The sequence below is a fragment of the Tachyglossus aculeatus genome, chromosome 8 (assembly GCF_015852505.1).
Source record: "Tachyglossus aculeatus isolate mTacAcu1 chromosome 8, mTacAcu1.pri, whole genome shotgun sequence".
NCBI classification, from domain to species: Eukaryota; Metazoa; Chordata; class Mammalia; order Monotremata; family Tachyglossidae; genus Tachyglossus; species Tachyglossus aculeatus.
Genome location: NC_052073.1, coordinates 8357999 through 8375852, shown reverse-complemented (window position 1 = coordinate 8375852; position 17854 = coordinate 8357999). Strand labels below are relative to the sequence as shown.

At 44.6% G+C, this 17854-nt stretch overlaps 1 long non-coding RNA gene and 1 other non-coding gene across 2 annotated transcripts; one reads left to right on the top strand and one right to left on the bottom strand.

Moving 5' to 3' along the window:
* Positions 1–893: 893 nt before the first annotated feature.
* Positions 894–10057, bottom strand: LOC119931837. The gene is made up of 3 exons (XR_005452157.1): positions 9940–10057; positions 3713–3883; positions 894–1103 (listed from the first exon to the last, which is right to left on the bottom strand). It is a non-coding gene; the product is annotated as an uncharacterized LOC119931837 (long non-coding RNA).
* A 6763-nt stretch (positions 10058–16820) lies between these two features.
* LOC119931909 lies at positions 16821–16957 on the top strand. The gene has a single exon (XR_005452211.1). It is a non-coding gene; the product is annotated as a small nucleolar RNA SNORA7 (small nucleolar RNA).
* The last annotated feature ends 897 nt before the right edge of the window (positions 16958–17854 follow it).

Genomic DNA, 17854 nt, shown 5'->3' with positions numbered 1-17854 from the left:
TTATAGTATTTGTTAAGCACTATGTGCCAGGCACTGTACTAAGCACTGGGGTGAATATAAGCAAACTGGGTTGCACACAGTCCCTGTCCCACATGGGGCTCAGTCTCGATCCCCATTTTACAGATGAGGTAAATGCGGCCCAGAGAAGTGAAGTGACTTGTCCAAGGTCACACAGCAGACAAGTGGCAGAGCCAGGATTAGAACCCATGACCTTCTGACTCCCAGGCCTGTGGTCCGTCCACTTTACCAGAGATGGTAGACATGTTCCCTGCCCAGGAAGAGAATAACCTCTGCCTTCTTTCTGAAGGTTTCAGTCGATTGCTCTGAATGCTGCAGTAAATAAAGAAGCTAGGGCATTAATGTCTCCATGGCTTTATCTCTCCATCTGTCTTTTTCATCATCACTGTCTCTGCCTCTCTGAGCCTCCATTGTTTTTGTCTGCCTAGGCCCTTTTGCCTCTCTGTCTCCTTATCTCTCTCCTCCTATGTTCATCAGGTGCAGATCTCCAGAGTACGGAAGAAGGAAAACAAATGGACTTAGGCGTCAGGAAGAAATTTTTGATGAGAACGGTTGTCAGGGCTGGAATAGAGGTTGTAGGCTCTCGTCTCAAGATTAATTTGTCAAGATTTAAGTACGTTACTCGGAGGTGGGGGAATCAACCAATGGACCCCATAGCCCTTATTCTCCCCTTTTCCAACTCTCATTCATTCAGCGACAACGAGCTCACTCCAAAACCCCACACTCACAGCCTGTGTTATCGGCTCTCCCAAACTCGCCTCTGTTTCTTTCTTCTCTCTGGAAACCGTTTTCAAAATAACAGGGTTTGTTTGGGTGCAAATGTAATTAATACTAATTCAGTAAACACCTTATGTCACAAATTGTAATAACCCTTTTGCGGTGATAGGATACAGATGGCTTCTGTATGCCAAACATTTATGAATCATTTTCCAGCAGCATATGGCCACAGGCGCAAGAGAGACTTTGATTTAGGGGGAGGTACTTCCCCAAATAGGCTGGTCTGGGCTCTCTGGCTGAGAATCTCATTTTCATCAGTATCTCCTGTTCAGAGGGTCCAAGGTGGATACTTCCTTGCGTCTGAGAGGCTGTGGGAAGAACAGTGTGAGGGTGATTGTTAAGAGAAGCAGCATGGCCTAGTGTTTAGAACCTGGTCCTGGGAGTCAGAAGGACCTGTTTCTAATCCTGGCTTTGCCACTTGTCAGCTGTGTGACCTTGGGCCAGTCACTTAACTTCCCTGTGCCTCGGTTAGTTCATCTGTAAAGTGAAGATTAAGACCGTGAGTCCCACGTGGGACAGGGACTGGGTTAACCGTATTTATCGCCACCTGAATTTTTAGTACAGTGCTTGGCACCATAGTAAATGCTTAACAAATACCACAATTACTATTATGAGAGGCGGAATCAGGAATAAGGCTTCTGTGACCTGAGTGTTGGAATTTCTGGCACTCTAGTCCCATCTGCCCAGGGCAGGGTATGCCTTTTTTTAAAAAAAAAAATGAATTTGTTAAAGCGCTTACTATGTGCCAGGCACCATACTAAACACTGGGGTGTGTACAAGCTAATTAGGTTGAACACAGGCCATGTCCCACATGTGGCTTACTCTCCATTTTATAAGTGAAGTAACTGAGGCACAGAAAAGTTAGGTGATTTGCCCAAGGCCACATAGCAGACAACTGAAAGAGTGAGAAATAGAACCCAGGTCCTCTGACTCTCAGGCCGGTGCTCTTTCCACTGGGCCACGCTGCTTCTCACTAAAGCCTGGTTCCCTTCAAATCCCCTAAAATCACTCTTCCCTTTCCACATCCACCCTCACAATGAATGAATGAATCAATCAGTGGCATTTATTGAATGAGTGCAAAGCACGGTTCCAAGCATTTTGGAGAGTGCAATACAACAGAGTTGGTAGACATGATCCCTTCCCACAACGAGCTTACAATTTAGAAGGGGAGACAGAGATTAATATAAATAAATAAATCACGGATATGTACATCAGTGTTTTAAGGCAGAGGGTGGGGTGAATGCTATGTACCCAAAGGGCACAGAAACAAGGGCAAATGAAAAACCACCTCCAAAAATGGAAGACATTCATCAATATGTACTCAGGGCCTACTGTGTGCAGAACACTGTACTGGACGTTAGGGAGAGTACCATACCAGCACTACTGTGAGGAATTCTCTCTGCCCTTGAGGAATTTACAATCTTAACTCTGGAGAGCTTAAGGGAGCTACCCCATTTTCCACAGGGTTTTCCACAGAGTTTCCACCATGCCGATGACTAAAAGCATCGCAAAATTTCCAACTTCCCCAAGCACTGAAAGTCAATCCAGGAACTGTGACCTTGTAAATTTCTTCCTGAATCCTAAGTGGTCCCTGGTGAATGACACATTCAAATAATCATAATTATAATTGCAGTATTTGTTGAGTGCTTACTATGTATTAGGCACTGTACTGAGCACTGGCATAGATACCAGCTAATTAGGTTGGACACAGTCCATATCTCACATGGGCCTCTCAGTCTTACTCCCCATCTTACATACGTAGTACCTGAGGCACAGAGAAGGAACTTGCCCAAGGTCACACAGGTCTTCCAGGGTGGATGTGCCATGCTCTTTTTTAAACTGGCAAAGATGATGCTAGACAGCCTAGAGAACATTTCGCTCCCCCACCCCAGACAGGGGTGTCCAGAGAGGTCCAGTAGGAACCAAGAAAACGAGTCTGCCTGTTGCTGGATTGTGGATGATTTCCAGGAGTCGGGTCTGCTGCAATTCATTTCAGATCTTAAATATTTTATGAAGAGAAAGCTTCTCCTTTCTCTGACAGAGATTAAAATGGGAGGCTTTTCTGAAGATGCTTCAGTTCGTGCTGGTGCATAACTGAAAGGAAAGCAAGATGAATGGGTGAGAGGCCAAGCTCCCAGTGAGAAGAACCCTCACTCTGTGTGTTTAAGATGATGGTATTATCTATCATCTTGGGCTCTTAGGAGATGATGCTTGTCCTTATGACTCTCCCAGGGGGAAAAGTGCAGTGATCAATCAGTCAATCAATCAATGAGAAGCAGTGTGGCCTAGTGGATTGAGAAGCAGCGTGGCTCAGTAGGAAAGAGCCCGGGCTTTGGAGTCAGAGGTCATGGTTTCAAATCCCTGCTCCGCCAATTGTCAGCTGTATGACTTTGGGCAAGTCACTTAATTTCTCTGTGCCTCAGTTACCTCATTTGTAAAATGGGGATTGAGACTGTGAGCCTCACGAGGGACAACCTGATAATCTTGTAACCTCCCCAGCACTTAGAACAGTGCTTTGCACATATTAAGCGCTTAATAAATGCCATCATTATTATTGTTATTACAGCCCTGGGAGTCAGAAGAACCTGGGTTCTAATCCTGGCTTGGCCACTTGTCTGCTTGGGCCAGACACTTCACTTCTCTGTGCCTCAGTTCCCTCATTTGGGAAATGGGGATTAAGATTGGGAGCCCCATGTGGGACGGGAACTCTGTCCAATCCAATTTTCTTGTATCCACCCAGAGTTTAGTATGGTGCATGGCCCATAGTAAGTTATTAACAAATTCCACAGTTGTAATTATTGTTATTAATAATGGTATTTATTGACAATTTACTGTGTGCGGAACACTGTACTGAATGCTTAGAAGAGTATACTACAACAGAGTTGGTAGCCAAGTTCCCTGCCCACAACAAACTTACAATCTACATCAGGGAGCAGAGTTGCTGCTCTGCCATTTTCCGGCCTTCTCATGCCGCTGCAGACGGTTATTTTCCACAGCGTCCTCACTTCACCCTGAAGTTTCCTCAGGATCGGCTTCATTAGCAGAGGTTTCTGTCAGCTCCCTGGAGCTGTGACCGGCAACACTAGCCCTGGGTGAAAACAAGATGTCAGTTGATCTAAACACTCTCCAGTCACAGGGATGTGTGAGCCTGACTCCATTTGAAGAAAATCAAAGCCCTTCTGGGTCTAAAGCAAAGCCAGTCATTTCCCTGAAGCAGTGTGATTTTGGAGTCCCGGGCTTGAGAGTCAGAGGTCATGGGTTCAAATTCCGGCTCCACCAATTGTCAGCTGTGTGACTTTGGGCAAGTCGCTTAACTTCTCTGGGCCTCAGTTACCTCATCTGCAAAATGGGGATTAAGACTGTGGGCCCCCTGTGGGACAACCTGATCATCGTGTAACCTCCCCAGTGCTTAGAACAGTGCTTTGCACAAAGTAAGCGCTTAGTAAATGCCATTATTATTATTATTATTATTGTTATGTAAGTGGGGACTCAGGATGAGAAGGAGATGCAGTTTCTTGACCCCCCATCTCTTTTGAGCGCATCCATAATAGGTATCTCCAAGTAAGGAAGACACTTGGTCTTCTTAGGCAGGGAAAGCTGCTTTGATGATTTGGAACTCAGAGTTCCTTATTAGTGATAATATCAATAAAAATGGTATTTATTAAGTACTTACTATGTGTCAGGGATTGTTTAAAGTACCAGGGGCGATGTATGATAATCAGGTTGGTCAGAGTTCTTGTCCCACATGGGACTCACAGTCTAAGTAGAAGGGAGACTAGGTATTGAACCCCCATTTACAGATGAGAAAACTGAGGCAAAGAGAAGTTAAGTGATTTGTCCAAGGCCATATACAGCAAGTAAGTGGCAGAGCCAGGATGAAAATTCAGGCCCTCTGACTCCCAAGCTCAGGCTCTTTCCACTAGGCCATGCTGCTCTCTGGACTGTAAGCTTGCTGTGGTCAGGGAATGTTTCTGTTACATTGTTATATTGTGCTCTTCCAAATGCTTATTCCCCCCTCAAGGTTGCACCTGAAGAGTTTCCAGTTCTCTCCCAGTGTCGACTACGGGAGGGAGAGTCAAGCAGAGGTCTATTCATTCCATTCCTAGCCTGGGCAGTGGCTAGCGAGTGGTGGGTGATCTGCTACAAGTCAAACCTCCCCTGTGCTAGGCAGCAGCCATCCGGGAGAGAGTAGAGAGTGCAGACTCAAGTTGACTGCATGGGAGGAGGCAATTGTAAACCACTTTCAGATTTTTACCAGGAAAAATCTATGGATACACTACCAGAACGATTTCAGATAGAGGTGGGGCATTCTGGAAGCGATGTGTCCATGGCGTCGCTACGAGTCGGAGACAACTTGACAGCATAAGACAGGTAAAGCTTAGTATGGTGCTCTGCACACAGTAAGCTCTCAATAAGTACGCTTGATTGATCACCATGGTATTTGTTAATCAATCAATGGTATCTATTGAGAGCTTACTGTGTGCAGAGCACTGTACTAAGCTCTTGGGAGACTGCAACAGAATTAACAGACATATTCCCTGCCAGTAACGAGTTTACAGTCTAGCGACTGTTAAACACTATGTGCTAAGTGCTAAGTAGATGCCACATAATCAGGTCAGACTCAGATTCTGTTCCTCATGATGTCTACAGTCTATAACTGGAAACCAGTTGGCTCTAATAGTCTCTTCCGGTCTATGATGAGAGCACTCCAGACATTAGTACCGTTCCCTACACGCAGTAAGCATTCAATAAATATGATTGAATGAATGAATAAATGCTGATTTCCTGGCAGTGCCTGCCATCGAAGCAGGGGTGGATCTGTAGAGGCAAAGAGCGTCGTGGAGACCGCTTCACTTCTCCATTGCCAACCTACTCACCATAACTCGATCTGACGTATCTTGCCGCTGACCCCTCACCCAAGTCTTGCCTCTAGCCCGGAACTCCCTTCCTCTCCAAATCCCGTCGACGATCACTCTCCCCACCTTCAAAGCTTTATTACAGTCACATCTCCTCCAAGAAGGCTTTCCTGACTAAGCCCTCATTTCCTCTCCTCCCACTCCCTTTTGCATCACTATTGTACTTGGACTTGGACCCTATATTCACCCCATCCTCAGTTCCACAGGACTCACATATATCCATAATTTATTTATATTAATGTATGCCTCTGCCTTTGTCAATCAATTAATAGTATTTATTGAGCTCTTACTATGAGCTGGGCACTGTTCTAAGTGCTTGGGAGAGTAAGATACTATAAACTGTAAGCTTCTTATGGGCAAGGAACACATCTACAGACTGTTATATTTTACTCCCAAATAGTAAAGTGCTCTGCATACAGTAATCACTAAATAAATATGATTGATCCATTGATAGATTGATAGTATTTCTGCTTCTAGAGCCAGTAGGCACTCTGGGAGTTAAAGAGGAAGAAAAAGATAGTGTCTCTGCCCTTGCATACTGTTTGAATAAAACTCAGGGGAGTCAGAATGACCTCGGTTTTAATTCCTGCTCCTCCACTTGTCCACTGTGTGACCTTGGGCCAGTCACTTCACTTCTCTGGGCCTCAGTTCCCCCATCTGTAAATGGGGATTAAGGTTGTGATCCCCATGTGGGACAGGGACTGTGCCCAAACTGATTAGCTTGCATTTACCCCAGTGCTTAGTACGGTGCCTGGCACATATTAAGCATTTGACTAATTCCATAAAAAAAAGAAATGCCAATGAAAGAGTCTCCTAAGCAGCATCCAGATGGCAGGAACATCTAGATATGTCTTGGTCACAGAGAAAGTCAAATGCAGGGCACTGAGGTGATGGAAGTTATAAGGGACCCAGGTGGGTTTAATCAGAAAAGCCATTGCCCCCTCTCTTTTTTATGGTCTTTGTTAAGTGCTCACTATGTGTCACGCACTGTTCTAAGCTCTGGGGTAGATATACTCAGGTCAGACATAGTCGCTGTCTCACATGGGGCCCACAGTATCAGTAGCGGGGAGAACAGGTATTGGATCCCCATTTAACAGTTGAGGAAACCTAGGCATAGAGAAGTTAAGTGACTTATCCAAGGTCACTTATCCAAGCAGTCCAGTGGCAGAGTCGGCATTAAAACACAGGACCGCTGACTCTCAGGCCCCTGTTCTTTCCACTCTCTTGGTTCTGGAGCCCCTCTTTCATCCTTTTTTTTTCTCTTTTTTTTCCTGGCCTTACAGTTTCCAAACTGACTCAAACTCTGGAATAGTTTTGTGACTCATTTGGGAGCAGCTGGAAGGACTGAGTCTACCCAATGAGAAGTGATCCCCAGAAATGCACTCCAAGCTTTTGTGGGATGTGTCAAAACAAGTCCACTGCCATGTTCATTATTTTCACTTTCCAAGATCTCCCTTTCTCCCTCCACCTTTGCCTCTCTCTCTCTTTCTTTATCTCTGTCCCTATGTCCCTGTCTCTGCCTCCATTTCTCTACTGCTTCCTGTTTTTATTTCTGTCTGCTTCTATTTCTCTGCCATTCTGTTTTTATCTCATTTTGCTTCTGCTTGTGATTAAGTCCCCTCTGTCTTTATCTCATTCTGTCTCTCTGATTCTTCTCCTCGCTCTCTCTGTTTCATGTATTTCTGTCTCCATTTCTCTCTCTCCCCTTCATCCTCACTCTTTTTGCCCTTGCTGTCATTATTCATGTCTGATTCTAGCATTTAAGTTCAGGCATTAAGTAACAACCGTTCTCCCTCTCCCTGCTACAGCCCCCGAGTAGAAAATGAGCCAGAACATACTATATCTGATACCAATTATTCTGTGATACTATTGAAAGTGGTTTCCTCTTCCTCTTTTCTTTTGATGGAACAGGTTCATCCCATAGACTTCAACAGCCACAGTCATTAGTCTTTTTCCAGACAATATCCCCAGCCGATCACATTTTCATGGGAGAGAACAATAGAAAGAAACAATCCCCTCGTGTCCCCAAATCTATGGTTAAGTGATATAAATATGTACCCTTTGAGCAATGGAACATTCCCCTATTTAAGGGGAACCCTCCCGCCCACAAAGGAATCCAACTTCAAACTCTAATGATCCAGTACTGAGACCCTTCGCACGAGGATAGTGTCTGACCTGATTATCCTGTAGATATAGTAGATACTCCAGTGCTTGGTACAGTGTTTTGCACATAAGCACTTCACAAATACCACAACTTTTTGTTCGTTTCCTCACCTGTAAAATGGGGACTCAAATACCTCGTCTTCCTCCTCCTTAGATTGTGAGCCCCATGTGGGACAGGGACTGTGTTCAACCCGATTATCTCATATCTGACCCAATACTTATTTGTTAAGCACTTCTATTTATTTATCTTGATGCCTGCTTACTTGTTTTGATGCCTGTCTCCCCTGCCTTCTAGACTGTAAGCTGGGTGTGGGCAGGGATTGTCTCTCTCTATTGCTGAATTGTACTTTTCAAGCTCTTAGTAGAGTGCTCTGCACACAGTAAGTGCTCAGTAAATATGATTGAATGAATGAATGAATGAAAGCACGTAACAAATAACAGTATCATGATTGCTATTAACTATAATATTAATATATTGTTATTAATATGTCTACAATTTATTTTCTTTCTTTCTCCCTTGCTAGACTGTAAGCTTCTCGAGAACTAGAACTGTGCCTACTAATTCTATTGTACTTTCCTAAGCATGTAGTACAATAATCTGCAAAATGTAAGTGCTTCATAATACTGAATGATTGATTACTGACTATCCTGTGTATGCTCTATTAGAATTAATCAATAGTATTTATTGAGTGTTCTTAGTGTAGGCAGAGAACTGTAATAAGAGCTGGAGAGAGATTTGAGTTAAAAGACATGATTCCTCTCCTCAAGGAGCTTGTAATCTAGGAGGTTGAGATAAACACAAAATAAATTACAGATAGAAGGAAGAATACAAAGGTATGGTGGATATATGGATGAGTAAATGCTAGAGTGCTTACATATCAATAGGTACAGAATTGGTATGGATGCTCTGAGGAGTGTTTTTTTTAATGATATTTGTTAAATGCTTATTATGTGTGAGGAACTGTGCTAAGCACTGAGGTAGATACAAGCTAATCAGGTTAGATGGATTCTATGTCCCACATTGGACAGTCTTTATAATAATAATTTTGGTATTAATTAAGTACTTACTATGTGCCAGGCACTGTACTAAGTGCTTTCATAGATATAAGCAAATTGGGTTCCCTGTCCCTTGTGGGGCTCACAGTCTTAATCCCCATTTTTCAGATAAGGTAAATGAGGCCCAGAGAAGTGAAATGACTTGCTCAAGGTCACACAGCAGACAAGTGGTGGAGCTGGGTTTAGAATCCACAACCTTCTGATTTCCACGCCCATGCTCTATCCACTATGCTATGCTGCCATTTTGCAGATGAGGTAACTGAAACCCAGAGAAGTGAAGTGACTTGCCCAAGGCCACACAACAGACAAGCGGTGGAGTCAGAATTGGCACCCAAGTCCTTCTGACTTCCAGGCTTGTGTTCTATCTACTAGACCACGCTGCTTCTAAGTGGCAGTTGGGAGATGCAGTCAGGGCAAAAGAGAAACAAATTGGAGAGGTGGGGTTTCTGAAGGGCTTTGAAGATGGGGAAAACTAATAATAATAATAATAATAATAATAATAATGACATTTATTAAGTGCTTACTATGTGCAAAGCACTGTTCTAAGCACTGGGGAGGTTACAAGGTGATCAGATTGTCCCTCACAGTCTTAATCCCCATTTTACAGATGAGGTAACTGAGGCACAGAAAAGTTAAGTGACTTGCCCAACTATCAATCAATCGTATTTACTGAGCGCTTACTGTGTGCAGAGCACTGTCCTAAGCACTTGGGAAGTACAAGTTGACAATATGTAGAGACAGTCCCTACCCAACAGTGGGCTCACAGTCTAGAAATTGGGCTCACAGTCTAGTCTGGCAGATTTAACGGAGAGGGCGTGAACAAGGAGTAAGAGGCAGGAGAGACAAGAAGGAGGCCCAGAGAGTAAGTTAGTTTGAGGGAAATAATGGAGAGGGTGTGAACAAGGGGTAAGAGGCAGGAGAGACAAGAAGGAGGCCCAGGGAGTAAGTTAGCTTGAGGGAAAACGAAAAAGGTTGATGCTCACGGAAGACTTCCATCTGCTGAACCTACCTATTGCTCTGGACTCTAGGCTCCCTGCCTCAGTGTTCCCCACCATGGCTTGAGGCCAGCCTTGTTGGTGAGGAAATCCTGCCCAATTCCACACCACCAGAATCCCATCAGCCCCTGGTCCAGCAAGAAAGGGTGACCCGAAAAGAGGGGCCTCTCTTTTAGAATGATGAGAAGGGGTGTGTGTGTTTGTGTTATGCAGTTATGACAGTTATGACCGTTGAACTGAGCTGCAAGCAGCCTAAACACTTTGCTCCTCTCCGCTCGGTGCCCTACTAGGTCTCTCGTCTGTTCTGATCACGTCCTCGTCTCTTCTGCGATTTCCTCTTTCTTTTGGGGTCTCTTTCCTACCCACCCTCTCCCTTATTCTCAGATTGTGAGCCCCGTGGTGGCCAGGACCAAATCTTGAATTCTCGTCCGAGTATTTTTCTCCGGGGCTTAGTACAGTACATTGCCCATAGTAGGGGCTTAATAAATACTACTACCAGTGGAAAGCTGAAGGTCAGAGGACTGGGACTCTAATCTCAGCCCCACTGCTTGCTTGCTGTAAGACCTTGAGCAAGTCATTTAACTTATCTATGCCTCAGTTTCCTCATCTGTAAAATGGGGATTCAATACTCGTTTGCCCTCCTGATTAAACTGTCAGGGACCGTGTGTGACATAATTATCTTGTACTTACCTCAGCGCTTAGTACAGTGCTTGGCACATAGTGAATGCTTGATATACATGACAATTATTATTACTACTAGTACAACTATGATGATGACTTCGCGGGCCCAGAGAAACTCCCACAGGCTGTTCAGTTTGTCTGATATGGGAGAGTAGGCCATGTCTTTACTCCCCCAAATATCCCCTGCCTCCATTCTCTTTCCCCACTGACCTGGGTTCTGCTCCTATCCACTCTCACTCCACTTCCACAGAGGCCTAGAAACCCTAAAAAATTTTTTTTTGAGTGGCAAGAAATAAGTGGAAATAAAAGGCCAAAGTCAACATTCCAGCCTTTGTTGGTCCTCTTCTGAGGAGAACTTATGTCAGTATTTACATGCAGGTATGCCAAGCAGAAGGGCAGAGGGGCCAGGACAGGAGAAGCCAAGGACTGAAGATGAGGCAGAGTGCCAATTTCACCATCTTTTAGCTTGGTTTCTCTTTTCAGTTTCCAGGGGTGCTCTTTGCCCAGGGGCAGAGGCAAAGCTGAACCACACTTTTCCCCTCAGGCCTGTCTCTTTTCAGCAGTCAGGACTGATTCATTCAACTTCCCCACTGAGGGGGCAGGGAGAGGGGAGGTGAGATTATTTGCGCAAGTAGATGCTCCTTATCTGGGTTGGGGGAAAATATGTCCTCAGTGATGCTCTGAATGATCCCAGGTCATCTTCAGACTCTCCCACTCTTGAGGGAAGAAGTTTTCCAAGAGGATTTTCCCCTAGAAAATGAATCCCCAGGGCATAGAGCTCCTAGAAAGCCAATTGGTCCAGAATGGCTTTCGCTCCAGAAACTTATAGGATCTCCCAGATCTTGGCATCTATCAGGAGAGTGGTTTTTCCAAAAGGTTTTGGGAAGGATTGCAAGTGGCCACTAGTATCTCAGCTCCCTCCTTGCAAGGTGAATCAGCATTCAGCTACACAGGTTAAGGGCTTTGATAGAGCTCTCCTTTGGTTGGGAGAAGACGCTTCTGTCGGTGAGATACAGATCCATGCAGAGAGATTAGCTCTTGACAGTTTGCACACCATGTCCTTGAAATGAATGGAGTTCTCAGTAGAGAGCATTTCTCCCAGAGTTTGGCTCAATAATTAGTATAATTTTATGCTAGTATTAGGGCACATTTTCTGTCAGGAAATGGAGTGTCTCTCTGCTACTCAGAGGCAGCACCAGAACTGTAATCCATTTTGTAGACCAGTTTTGTGCTTTGTACTTAGATTGGCTTATCGTGGAGGAAATGCCAAGAGAAGACACATTCCCCCAGAGGCAATCAGTCAATCAATCAATCAATGATATTGAGTGCTTCAGGAGCCCACACTGAAAGGTTCAGTTCTCAGGTCTGGTGTAAGCAGTGAGGTGTCAGACCTTGATTGTTTAAGCAGAGACACCAGCAGTATAGACTCCCTGCTTGAGGGAATCACCAGTCTATTTCCCAGTCTTCCAAGATATCTATCCTGAAGCTGCTCAGTGAATGTTTCTAAGGAAATAGAAAGGAGACGGGGCATTTTCTGGATCTCCACATACAACAGAGAAGACTAGATACAGGGGAAGAAAGTATAGCCATTGAGCACAATTGATTTTTTGAAAAAGAAGCTACTTATCTGATCCTTACTGAGTCTGGAGAAGCAGTGTGGCTTAATGGAAAGAGCCGGGGCTTGGGTGTTAGAGGTCATGGGTTCTAATTCCGGCTCTCCTACTTGTCAGCTGTGTGATTTGGGGCAAGGCACTTCACTTCTCTGTGCCCCAGTTACCTCATCTGTAAAATGGGGCACATTTATCTACCCCAGTGTTCAGAACAATGCTTGTCACATAGTAAGCGCTTAACAAATACCATTATCATTATTGATCCTCTCATGCTAATTGCCTGTAAATCCTGAGAGTCATGTAAGGAGCAACAGTCTCCCAAATTAAATCAAATCTTCCTGCTCTAATCACGATTCCCCTGCTCTCAGTAGGAACAGAGGTAAACAGGAGTGGGAAAGAAAGCGGCGAGAAGGGTTATTTCTTGGGAGTCTGTGATGTGAGTTTGCTTGGATTGGGTTGCCAGTCTTCAGGAACAGGCCACTTAGTGCCTGGGGGAGTTGTTATAAATGGTTTGGCAACACTGAATGGAGACACAGTCTGTTCTCAGGAGAAGGAACTGTTACTCGGAGTCCTAGATGCTCCAGGGCTTTCCTTTGAGTGTAATGAGTTACGTAGGCATTAAAAAATCTGCTTAGATGGAATTTTGCTGTTTTGAGGAAAGAAGTCAGGTGCATACTCCAAAGATATTGCGAATGCTGAGGGGGTCTTATTGGTTTACCTCCTATCAAGCCCAGAGCTGAGCACAGTCCTTAGCTTGGAGTAAACACTTAAAAAATATTATCAGTATTATTATTTGGATTTAAAGAGCTAGTTTAGACTTGAAAAGGTTCTCCCCATCTCTCTTTCTGGGGATTCTATTAGGTCTGTCTACTCTCCAGTCTGGAAGTCCCTCCCTTCAGTTAATCTGAAAGACCAGAGTGCTCTCATCCCTCAAGTCTTTCCTGATTAACTACCACCATCCGAAGTCACATCAAACCCTCCACCCTTTACTGACATTATGCATTTATTTATACCTTCCTACCTAGGCAAATCTCTCCCATCACAGTGCACACAGTAAACGCTTAATAAATACTCTTACTATGTTATCCTCCCATTTATGGATGATTAGTTGTACAGTCAATTGATTTATTCTGACTACCCCATTAAGAAATATTTCTATGTCTGCCTTTCTTCCCTGAGAGCATGTAAGCTCCCTGTGGGTGGGGAACATGTCTCCATGTTTTTGTTGTACACTTCCAAGCAGGTACTGCTTAGGCACTTAGTACAGAGAAGCAGCATGGCTCAGTGGAAACAGCATGGGCTTGGGAGTCAGAGGTCATGGGTTCAAATCCCCGCTCTGCTGCTTGTCAGCTGTGTGACTTTGGGCAAGTCACTTCATTTCTCTGGGCCTCAGTTACCTCATCTGTAAAATGGGGGTTAAGATTGTGAGCTCCACATGGGACAACCTGATCACCTTGTATCCCCCCAGCGCTTAGAACAGTGCTTGGCACATAGTAAGCACTTAACAAATACCATCATCATTATTATTACTAAAGTGCTTTGCATGCAAATAAATACAATCAAATGAATGTAGTGCAGTACCTTATAGCCAGCGGATACTCAATAAAATACCAGGTAGTGTGACCTAGTGGAAAGAGCATGGGCCTGGGAAGCAGGAGACCTGGGTTCTAATTCTGCTTCAGTATTTTCCTGCTTTGTGTGACCTTGGACAAATCACTTAACTTCTCTGGGCCCCAATTACCTCATCTGTACCTCAATTACCTCATGAGAGAAGGGACTATGTCTCAAGTGATTATACTGTATCTACCCTAGTGCTCAGCACGTAGTGCTTAAAATACAACAATGATTGTTCTCTGTGCCTCAGTTTCCTCATCTTTAATAAGATACCAGTTTTTCTGCCACTTTAGAGCTTGAGCCCCTTGTGGGAGAGGGACTGTGTCTGATCTGCTTATCAACAACATGCAATTAGATTGAACATCTTCCTTGTCCCACGTAGGGCTTTCAAGTGAAGAGGTAGGGAGAATGAGAATCTTAGACTGATTTTACAAGTGAGGAAACCAAGGCCTAGAGCAGATAAATGGATGCTCCAAAGTCATGCGGCAGTCCGAAAGGAGAGTTGGAATTGGAATGGGGCCTTCTGACTTTTGAAAAGCATATTTTTTCCATTAGACCATACTACCTCCCTCACACATCAGCGAAGTTAATAGTTGGAAACTGGCAGGAACTCTTACCCATTCTGGAAGGGATCCCATCTTTGAAGAAAGGTGCAACTACTATCAATGGGGCAGGAAGCTCAGTTATGCCCGTTAACATGTCCATATCCGTAATTTTTCTATATTAATGTCTGCCTCCCCCTCTAGACTAAGCTCACTGTGGGCAGGGAATGTGTCTGTTATATTATTGTTTGAACTCTCCCAAACAGTGCAGTGCCCTGCACACAGTAAGTGCTCAATCAATATGGTTGATTGTTTGGTTGACTTAGACTGTGTTTCAAGGCGCAAATATGTTTAGTCAGAAATGATGCTAAAAAAGTTGATAGAGTTGTTTCTCAGCCTTTAATTCTCCTGGAGCCAGGACAGAGGAAGGATAGAAAGGTGAGCAGACAGAGAGGAAAGAGAGAGAAGAGTCGATGTTAGGACTTGAGTGAAAACAATGTCTCTTGTATCTTTCTCCCAGTATCTTCCTTGTATCTTTCTCCCAATATCACAACTTGGCTTTTTCTTTGGATACCACTGGGAAGGAGCACAGTCCAATGGTAGCCAAGTTTTGTGACACATGATTACTCACACATCTCATCCTGACTTGGAGGAGCTACCGCATGATAATTTGTATTTGGATTTTACCCTGTATTTACCCTATCCTCAGCCCCACAGCACTTATGAACACATCCGTAATTTATGTTAATGTCTGTCTCCCCCTCTAGGCTGTAAGATCCCTGTGGGAATATGTCTACCAACTCTGTTACACTGTACTTTCTCCCAAGCTCTTAGTACACTGCTCTGCATACAATAATCACTCAAAAAATATGATGGGTTGTTTGATCAACTCTGTAGCAGAGTGTGTTTCCCCACTCTTTAGGAGGGTGTCAGGGAAAGCTAATGATTGTGAGTTCTCAGAGGGATGGGGCCTCTGTCTAATTCCCACCTGTGCTTTACTCCCAATAAGCACTTCATAAATACTATTACTCCTACTGCTACTGCTAAAAGGTGCTGAGAGAGCTCCTCAGGCCCAACCCAAGGAAACCAATGCCATCCAGATAAGGGAAGCTTTTGACACCTCTGGATCAGAGCGAATGGTGAGACTATGAAATGAGTTCTGAGGGTGTTTGGGGGTAGAGAAGAACCCTGCCTCTCCCCACCCTTCCAGGACTGGGTTTTATGGCATGGAATTCCACGTGGGCCCCTTTATTGGTCTGGACGGAAGCTACAGTATCGTGGAGAAATTTCCAGTTGATTATATGAGCCTCTCTGCCCCACGCCTGATTGTATCTCTAATTACAACATGTTTTTCCATTGGCTTCATGTTTCTGAAACAAAGCAATAGAGGAAAAAATAATGAATGTGGCCACCAAAGAGAAATATCAGAAACTCGGTCAAAGAGAAGAAAGACTACCAGAAGTTATTTACATTGTGTCTGCATACCAACCTCTCTTTTGAAGGAGCATGGGCAGGGATTGTCTCTCTTTATTGCTGCATTGTACTTTCCCAAGTGCTTAGTATAGTGCTGTACACACAGTAAGTCGCTCAATAAATATGATTGAATGGATGGATGAATGAATGAAAGAAGAGAGTTAGTCCAAACATAGGCAGAAGCAATGATGGTGAAAATCAGGTCTAAACCATAAACCATCGACAGACCACTAAAAAGAAATGATTTTGTAAAATGGGTTTTGAAGCTAGAGACACAGAGAACCTTCTCTGAGGATCAGAGAAGGTTTACCTCTGCCCCTGACTCAATGAAGGTCAAAAAGCTTTCAGCATCCCCAGAACCACAGAGGTGCTTCAAGTTTGTCTTCGTGGCGAGAGACTGATCTCCAAAAAGCTTCTGGATGATGCCTCGTTTCCTTGAACTGCCTGCCATTTTCAGGCGGCCGAGGGGTGACTCGGAGTAAAGAAGAAAGGCTGCTGGAGCTGAGAGAAATGGACTTTCATGGCAGCATCAGGGAGTTGAGTCGCAAAAAGAAGGACCATTGGCTCTAAGGGAGTCGATCTGCCTTCTTCCCACTAGCTATCCTCACTCCTCTTCCAGTAGAACCCAGCTCACCCGCTTAGTTCCCCTAATACCAATCTATTCACCTCATCCCTCTCAACGACGACACTTTACTCAGCCCTTCCTTGCTGCTTGGCTCTCCTTCGCCCTTCACATACAGGCCAGCACTCTCCCCATCTTCAAATCTCTACTAAAATGTAACCTTCACCCAGGAAAATCTCCTTCACCCTATATTCCCTCCCTACAGCACTTGAGTCTGTAACCCCTAAGCACTTAGGCACTAACCCCACTCTCTGTCCCATAGCGCTTAGGCCAGATCCTCACACTCTGTTGTAAGATCACAGAAGCCAGGGATTGTGTGTACTTATTTTACTGTATTCTTCTAAGCACTTAGTCCCCTCTCAGGGTCACACCTGGAGAGTTTCCAGTCGTCTACTAGTCTTGACTATGGAGGAAGAGTCAAGCAGAGGCCTATCCATTCCACTCCTAGCTTAGGCAGTGGCTAGCGAATGGAAGGCAATCTGCTACAAGTCAAAACTCCCCTGTGCTGGGCCGTGGCAGCATGGGAGAGAATCGAGGGTGGATAATCCAGTTTACTGCTCAGAAAGAGGCAGTGGTAAAACACTTCTGTACTTTTACCAAGAAAATTCTATGGATGCACTACCAGAATGAATGCAGATGGAAGTGGGGTGTTCTGGGAGGGATATGTCCAGGTTATGGCTATGGGTCAGAGATGACTAGATGGCAGAAGACAAGACAAACACTTAGTACAGTGCTCTCTGCGCACAGTAAGCGCTTGACAAATACCACTGATGAATTGATCCTGACCACCAAGGGCACTAAACAACCCTGAAGTGGAAGACTGAAGGGAGATTTTCCCATTTCTATCTCCAGAAATCTTTAAGGAAAGACTAGAGACATCCATCTTTCCTGAATGTGGAGGCAGAGACAGGAGACCGGACTAGATGACCCTTGAGGAGGACCCTTCTGGGTCTTGGTTTTTCTGACTCTTGTTCTCTGACCCAGTTTTGGATCTGGACAAGAGAAAATGGTTTTGATAGACAAAAGTCTTCTTTTGGTAGGAGGAGAGTGTATCCTTAAAATAAATAGATGTGTTGCATCTTTAAATATATTGAATCTCCTGGGATGTCAGATGGAGACTCCTGGGGTCATTCTGGGGACAGACTTGCCAGCAGGACAAAGCAACTGGCCAGGGTTGGGGATCTGGTAGCCTGTTTTACATCTGGGAGAGGCCTGAGTCCACTCCTCCCTCAACTCCCCTCTCCCCCTCTCCCCCCAGCTGCTTCTTGGACCTCTTGAAAGGGAAGGGCCCCAGGGTATTGATCTATTTGAATTTGACCCCATCCCAGGCTGCTACCCTGTTGGCTAGGATGTTTTCTTAGAAATAAATCCATCCCAGCTGTCAATA